The sequence below is a fragment of the Microtus ochrogaster genome, linkage group LG5, assembly GCF_000317375.1.
Source record: "Microtus ochrogaster isolate Prairie Vole_2 linkage group LG5, MicOch1.0, whole genome shotgun sequence".
Lineage (NCBI taxonomy): Eukaryota > Metazoa > Chordata > Mammalia > Rodentia > Cricetidae > Microtus > Microtus ochrogaster.
In genome coordinates this window covers 30,939,587-30,946,644 of record NC_022031.1, presented here as the reverse complement: position 1 = coordinate 30,946,644, position 7,058 = coordinate 30,939,587, and the positions used below count along the sequence as shown (strand labels likewise).

The 7,058-nt window shown below is 46.7% G+C and overlaps 1 protein-coding gene across 2 annotated transcripts in view; it reads left to right on the top strand.

Moving 5' to 3' along the window:
• Positions 1 to 7,058, top strand: part of Ankrd6 (ankyrin repeat domain 6) — a 131,056-nt gene that overhangs the window by 19,976 nt on the left and 104,022 nt on the right. The window contains exon 1 of one of the 2 annotated variants that reach the window (XM_013351881.2): positions 6,186 to 6,494. The exons of the other annotated variant lie outside the window; for it this stretch is intronic. The gene's annotated coding sequence lies outside the window, so the exon portion shown is untranslated. Of the gene's footprint in view, positions 1 to 6,185; positions 6,495 to 7,058 lie in introns of those variants that run through there. 2 annotated transcript variants of the gene reach the window in all.

The following is a 7,058-nucleotide window of genomic DNA, read 5'->3' as shown; positions in this document are numbered from 1 at the left end:
GTGAGTTCGAGACCAGCCTGGTCTACAAGAGCTAGTTCCAGGACAGGCTCCAAAACCACAGAGAAACCCTGTCTCGAAAAAGGAAAAAAAAAAAAAAAAAAAGACTTGCTTGAGCACAGTTAAGGTGTTGTCTTTTGAACTTGGAATTTTACTTCAATATTTATTTATTTGTTTGTTTGTTTATATATATAGCTGTAGCTTTTCCAGGTAGTTTAGTATTCCTCAGGCCCATTTACATTTTTATCCTATTTTTACATGTTTGATAGTTTCCCGAGGTATAGCATATAATTTTGTAAAAGCTTTCTTTGAAAACTCTCTTCCCGATTGTGCCTTACCCACCTCACCCTTACTCTTTTGACCCCTCGTTAAACGTTTATTTATTTTCACATCAAGAAATATGGCTGTTGTCTGGGACTTTTCATCTACAATGATGCTCTGGAGCTGCCTCTTGGGCTTTGTGTTTTCTTTAGAACCTATCGTTAACCTCGGCACGCCTATGCTCAGCCCAGAAGTCAATTGCTGGGGAGAAGAGGATGCGCAGGAAACATCCGCTTCTAATGTGTGGTGTGTGAGTCAGGTTCTTGACGCAAAAATAGCCCAGACAGTATCAGGCAGTCAGGCCGACCTTGTCTTGGGGCACGCACACGGAGGCTGGAGCTGCCAGGTGTGTCATGCCCCGCATGGATTCCAACAGTTGTGCGTTTAGTGGCTATTTCAAAGTCTAAGGGTTTCTGCTTCTGTGATAAAAGCACCATGACTAAAAGTGCCTTATCAAAGAAAGGGCTCATTTCTCCTTACAGCTCTCAGGTCACACTCCATCACTGCGGGACGTCAGGGTAGGAGCTCAAGACAGAAATGTAGAGGCAGGAACTGAAGCAGAGGTATGTTGCTTCCTGGCTTGCTCAGCTTGCTTTCTTATAGCACTCAGGCCCAGGGGTAGCACCACCCGCAGTGATCTGGGCACTCCCTCATCCACTACCAGTCAGGAAAAAGCACCACAGGCTTGCCTACAGACGAGTCTGCTGGGAGCATTTCCTCACTTGAGGTTCATTCTTCCGAAATGACTCTAGCTTGTGTCAAGTTGACATGACACTAGTTAGCACACACTTATTTGCTGTTAGCATTTTAGTTCACACTCGGGTCATGTTTTGTGAATAATTATTTTGTTATTATTTCTAGCTATTATAGATGTATGTATCTTCATGAGGGCGTGTGCATGAGGGCAGGTGCTCACGGAGACTTAAGGCATCAGATCCCTGGAGCTGGAGCTACAGATGCTTGTGAGCCCCCTGATGTGGGTTCTGGAAACCAAGCTCTGATCTTCTGGAAGAGCATTCAGTACTCTTAACCACTGAACCATTTCTTCAGACCCCCAAATATATTTTTTTTTAATTTTATATATATGGGTATTTGGGGTTTTTTTTTGTTTGTTTTTTTTTTTTTGTTTTTCGAGACAGGGTTTCTCTGTGGCTTTGGAGCCTGTCCTGGAACTAGCTCTGTATACCAGGCTGGTCTCGAACTCACAGAGATCCGCCTGCCTCTGCCTCCCGAGTGCGGGGATTAAAGGCGTGCGCCACCACCGCCTGGCATATATGGGTATTTGTATTATGCTTTTTGGTTGGCCACCAGCTCACAAATAATGACGTGGAGATTTTTTATTAATTATAAAAACTTGGCCGTTAGCTTAGGCTTGTCCCACTAACTCTTATAACTTAAATTAGTCCGTTTATACTAGTCTACATTCTGCCACGTGGTGTTACCTCTCCTACATCTTGCATCCCCTGTTTCCTCTCCATGTCTGGCTGGTGACTCCCCCTTTCTTCTTCCCAGAGTTCTCTCTATGCCCAGAAGTCCTACCTGCATCTCCTGCCTAGCTATTGGCTGTTCAGCTTTTTTTTATTACACCAATCACAGCAATACATCTTCACACAGTGTACAAATATCCCACAACATTTCCCCCTATTTGTCCAAATAAGGAAGGTTTTTAACTCTAATACAGTACAATAAGATCATTTATCAAGTAAAAATTACATTTACAATGTCCAGTCCCTTTGTATTTGGCAAATTCAGAGAAAATAGTCCAAGTCTATCTTATCTTGGTGAGTCTAAAGTTTTGTACCTAATTCGCTTTCCTTTTTTTTAATTAATTAATTTATTTATTATGTATACAATATTCTGTCTGTATGCCTGCAGGCCAGAAGAGGGCATCAGACCTCATTACAGATGGCTGTGAGCCACCATGTGGTTGCTGGGAATTGAATTCAGGACCTTTGGAAGAGCAGGCAGTGCTCTTAACCTCTGAGCCATCTCTCCAGCCCCCTAATTCACTTTCTATCTTAACTTGTATTACCAACCCAAAACTATCTTTTTAGACCTCAAAACATTTTCTTAAATAAGCAATTTAAATGTTTATGTATCTCAATCTTATATACTTTACACCTTATTTTTGTGTTTCTTTTCTGAATTTGGTAACAAGGAAAACTGTATCTATATCTATCTAGTTTTCAACCCCATCAGAGATCCAAGGAGGATCTAATGTTACCTGATAAAATAGGAAGCTCAGAGAAAATGACTTTCAAAACTATAGAAACACAGAGACATTTGGCTGCCTGGACAGCCACACAAGATTCCTCTATGGCGTTGGGACATTCATCTTCAACCTACAGGTTTTAACCCCTGTTTAAAGGGGGAAGAAGTTGGCGAGAGGGTCATTAGTTGAGATCACTGACTGCTCTTTCAGAGAACCCAGATACAATTCCCATCACCTACAAGGCAGCTAGCTCAAGACTGTGACTCCATTTCCATGGAATCCAATGCCCTTGTCTAGTCTCTGTGGGTACCAGAGGCACGCACGCAGTGTACAGACATACATACAGGCGAAACATCTGCACACATAAAATACAATTGTAAATGTTAACCGGAACTGTTAACACCTGCTGCTTGTTCCAAGTCCAATTTGTGTTGCCCGTGTGCTCACTGGAGCATAGTAAACTATGGCCAGCCCCTACAAGAAAACTGAGTCCTTACGTTTGGAATGACTTCTCTCTAGACTAAAACTTTACTGTCTGGGAACAGCAAACATGAAGGAGGCAGGTCTGAGCTGAGAGGGTGCCCTGACTCACTGGGAGAATGTTAGTCTTAGCTGGGATGATACTGTTGGTTTCGTGTTCAGAGTGTGCATGTGTACGTTTCATTGACACAATGAGTTACAAGCACTTAAGGACCTGACTTAGCCCAGTTTTGAATATTGCCTCTCTCGTAGAGCACCTTGAGTTATTACACGTCTTAGTTAGGGTTTTTATTGCTGTGAAGAGATACCATGACCATGGCAGCTCTTATAAAGGAAAACATTTAATTGGGGTGACTGGCTTATACTTTCAGAGGTTCAGTTCATTCATTATCATGGAGGGGAAAATGGTGGCATGCAGGCAGACATAGTGTGTGCTGGATCTGAGTCCTACATTTTGCAAACAACAGGAAGTCAGTTGAGACACTGGGCATTATCCTGAGCATTGGAAACCTCAAAGCCCACCCCCACAGTGACATACTTCCTCTATTAAGAATATACCTACAGCCAGGCGGTGGTGGCGCATGCCTTTAATCCCAGCACTCAGGAGGCAGAGGCAGGCGGATCTCTGTGAGTTCGAGGCCATCCTGGTCTACAAGAGCTAGTTCCAGGACAGGCTCCAAAGCCACAGAGAAACCCTGTCTCGCAAATAAAAAAATAATAAAAAAAAAAGAATATACCTACAAACATACCACACCGCCTAATAGTGCCACTCCCTTTGGGGGTCATTTTCTTTCAAACTACCACATAACCCAATAGTTAATGTTACTCAGTACAATTTTTGTTTATATTTAAGGTTTAGCCCCTATATTTTATTTAAAAATTGTGTGTATACCTGGGTCTCTCTGTGTGTGTACATGTAAATGCAGGTGCCCAAGGAGACAAAAGACGGTGTGGATCCCTTGAAGCTGGGGTTAGTTACTGGCAGCTATGAGCTGTCTAGTGTGGGTGCTGGGAACCCAACTCAGTCCTCTGCAGGAGCAGCAAGTGCTCTGAACCATCTCCCAGCTCTGCCTCTTATTTTAAACCAAGATAAAACCAGACAAAAGAAATGGTGTCTTGCATCTCTGTGAGTGTTGTAGGGGCAGAGATACCTTTGGGGGCGTGTCTCAGGGATGGTATCAGCAACTGTGAAGGTGCCTTTGGAGATTGCTTCTGCAGCTCCTGGGTTTGCTCTCACGGTGGGCTTTGAGGTGAGGCAGGTGGATCTCTGTGAGGCCAGATTGGTCTACAGACTGCCTTCCTGGATAGCTAGGACTACACAGTGAAACCCTGTCTCAGAAAAGAAAATCAACCAAAGCCTGACCAGTGCCTAGCCCTGCTGGTGGCTGCACAGGAGGGGAGGGCTCTCCCACAGAGAGCAGGTGAGGTTTGCTCTGTCTGGAGGGCAACTTATCAGTCTCCTCCAGGTGTTATATGGTCTCCTGTTGGCAGCTGCTTTATAGTGTCTGTAGGGATTATTTGGAGAGGAGGGCTCTGGTGTCAGCTCATGGTGGTTTTCTGAGCCCTCAACCTGTTCTCTGATGATTGATGGAGTCAATCCAAGCTAGCTTTGTGCCCAGGACAGTTCCAGGGACAGTGTGGGCCCAGGCCAAGCTAGTCCTGAGTCTTTTGCAGCAGAGGCAGAGATAGTGCTTCCTGGGATGGCAGGGATCTTTCCACTGCCTCTCCCAGGGTGGAAATAGTGGCCATGCAGGTCCCCGCACATTCAGAGGGCATTTGCTGGAAACTCCCTTCTTTCCTCTGCCTCCAAGGTCTAGACCAGCAGTGAGACCCCATGGAACCCAGTTGACTACCAAACACTTCAGGTAAATGCTGTAAGTGACCCAAATTCAATCCACGGCCCTTGAGCAATGGGGGAAGAGAGGAGAGGAATTTAAGGGACTCCCAGCCAGTGCCCCAACCTTGCTACTTTTTACCTACAATAAATGGGTCTGGGATCTGCCCTTCTTAATTTCAGAAGTGACTGATACCTGTGCTGTTTCTGGCGTAGGCAGTGCAGCCTTGCCTTAGTTTAAATCAGTCTGCATCACAGACTGTGTGGCTTTGTTAAGTCAGTATTTTTATTCCACAGTCGATTTGGTTCAGGGCGTAAAGATGCAGAGAGTTGGGACTGGAGAGATGGCCCAGAGGTTAAGAGCACTGGCTGCTCTTCCAGAGGTCCTGAGTTCAGTTCCCAGCAGCCAGCCACATGGTGGCTCACAACCATCTGTAATGAGATCTGGCGCCCTCCTCTGGTGTGTGGGCATACATGAAGGGAGAATGTTGTATACATAATAATAAATAAATAAATCTTTTAAAAAACAAAAAGATGCAGAGAGTTTGTTCCCAAGGTGGAGCTCTCACATCCCTTCTGATGCCCAGCTGGCCTCTGCCAGCTGTGCCCCCCATATGCAGTCTGCCCCCAGCCCTGCAGGAAAGCCCCTTGCCCACCTCCTAGGCATCTCTGCTGCTTGTGCAGACGCTGCCTCCACACTCAAACAGCCGCATCTTCCCCGTCTGCAGCCCCTGAATAAATCTGCCTTTGTATGTTTCATGGATTGAGGATGTGCTCGCCTTCCTATGAGCTCAGACCATTTTCCCTCACAGAACGGGGTCCTTAGGATTCTCTCCCTTCTTGCTACACTCTTCTATGAGAACCGTGCATGGCCGCCTATTCTTTTCTGTCCCCACCTCCTTGTTCATGACACCCTTCTGACAGTGAACCTAAACTACGTTGATTATGCCTTAGCTTTCGGCACTGTACCACACTGATGTCTCATACTGACCTAGAAACAGGCTCCTGAGACACTGCTTTTGACTAATTGTGAGACCCAGGGTCCAGTCCTTGGAGATTGATTTTTCTTTGCCCCTCCCACCATGACTCTCTTGGAATCGAGTGTCCACCATTGTGATCTAAAGCAAGCATCTCTCCAGTGTGGCTTCGGGACAGTTGGGAAAGCCTGCTGGTTGGCTGCTGATGTATTCATTCAGGCTCAGCACTGCGAGGGGGGATGGCAAATCTCTCAGCAGGAGTTTGCCAAATGCTTTTTGGCAGCCACAGACTGACTCAAGGCTCCTTGGGAACAAAACCAAGGGTCTGGAAGCCAGGCGGAGTGGAGGAGCAGCGAGCGCTGGTTTGCGCATTGACATGTAAATGCCCGAGCCCCCAGCCCTCTTCTGCCCTGTGCCAACAGACAGGCTGCTGCTGCTGCTGCGGGTGCACACAAAGCAGGCTCCAGGGCCGGTTGCTCCTTTGTGCTCTGCTGCCTGCCCCTCATCCCCACAGAGACCAGTGAAGTCCAGCCGGGAAGAATCCTCCATTGCGAAACTCAGCTGTGCTCTGGGCCTGGACGGAAGGTCCTCCAGCCTGACTGTGAGGACTGTGTCTTTCCTGGATGTGCGCAGAGACCCTTGATGAGTTGGAAGTGGAAATGAGAACCACTAGGTAATTGTTACTTTGGTTTGGTTCAGTGAAAGGAACACATTTGCATATATGTTCAGTGAATGAACAAGGGTGGACTCCAGGCTAAAGGTACTTTTCTGACATGACCTGAGATTTCTAAAGAATAATTGTGTTTGGGGCATTGTTGCTTTCTTTGCTGTTTTTTTTTGGGGGGGGGAGTGGGTAGGGGTGTTATTGGCCTGGGCTGTGTACTCTGCTGACTCTGCCTGCTCCCTCCCTCCTTCTGGGGACACTGCCCCCAGTGCTGTCTGCTTTCCTCCCCTCCTCACAGGGCCTCACACTATAGTGCTAGAAGTCCTCCTGCCTCAGCCTCCTGTGTGCTGGGATGGCAGGCGTGTGTCACCATGCCCAGGGTGCAGCAGCAGGCTTTCTGCACTAGGCTGCCCTCCTGCCTGTCACCTTCTCACCCTGCTTTCCCCCATAATTCCCAGTGCTCTCTAGAGTGTGCACACTGGTGGTCATTGTGTGCACTGGTGATAATTGTGTGCATTGGTGGTAATTGTGTGCATTGGTGGTAATTGTGAGCACACTGGTGGTAATTGTGTG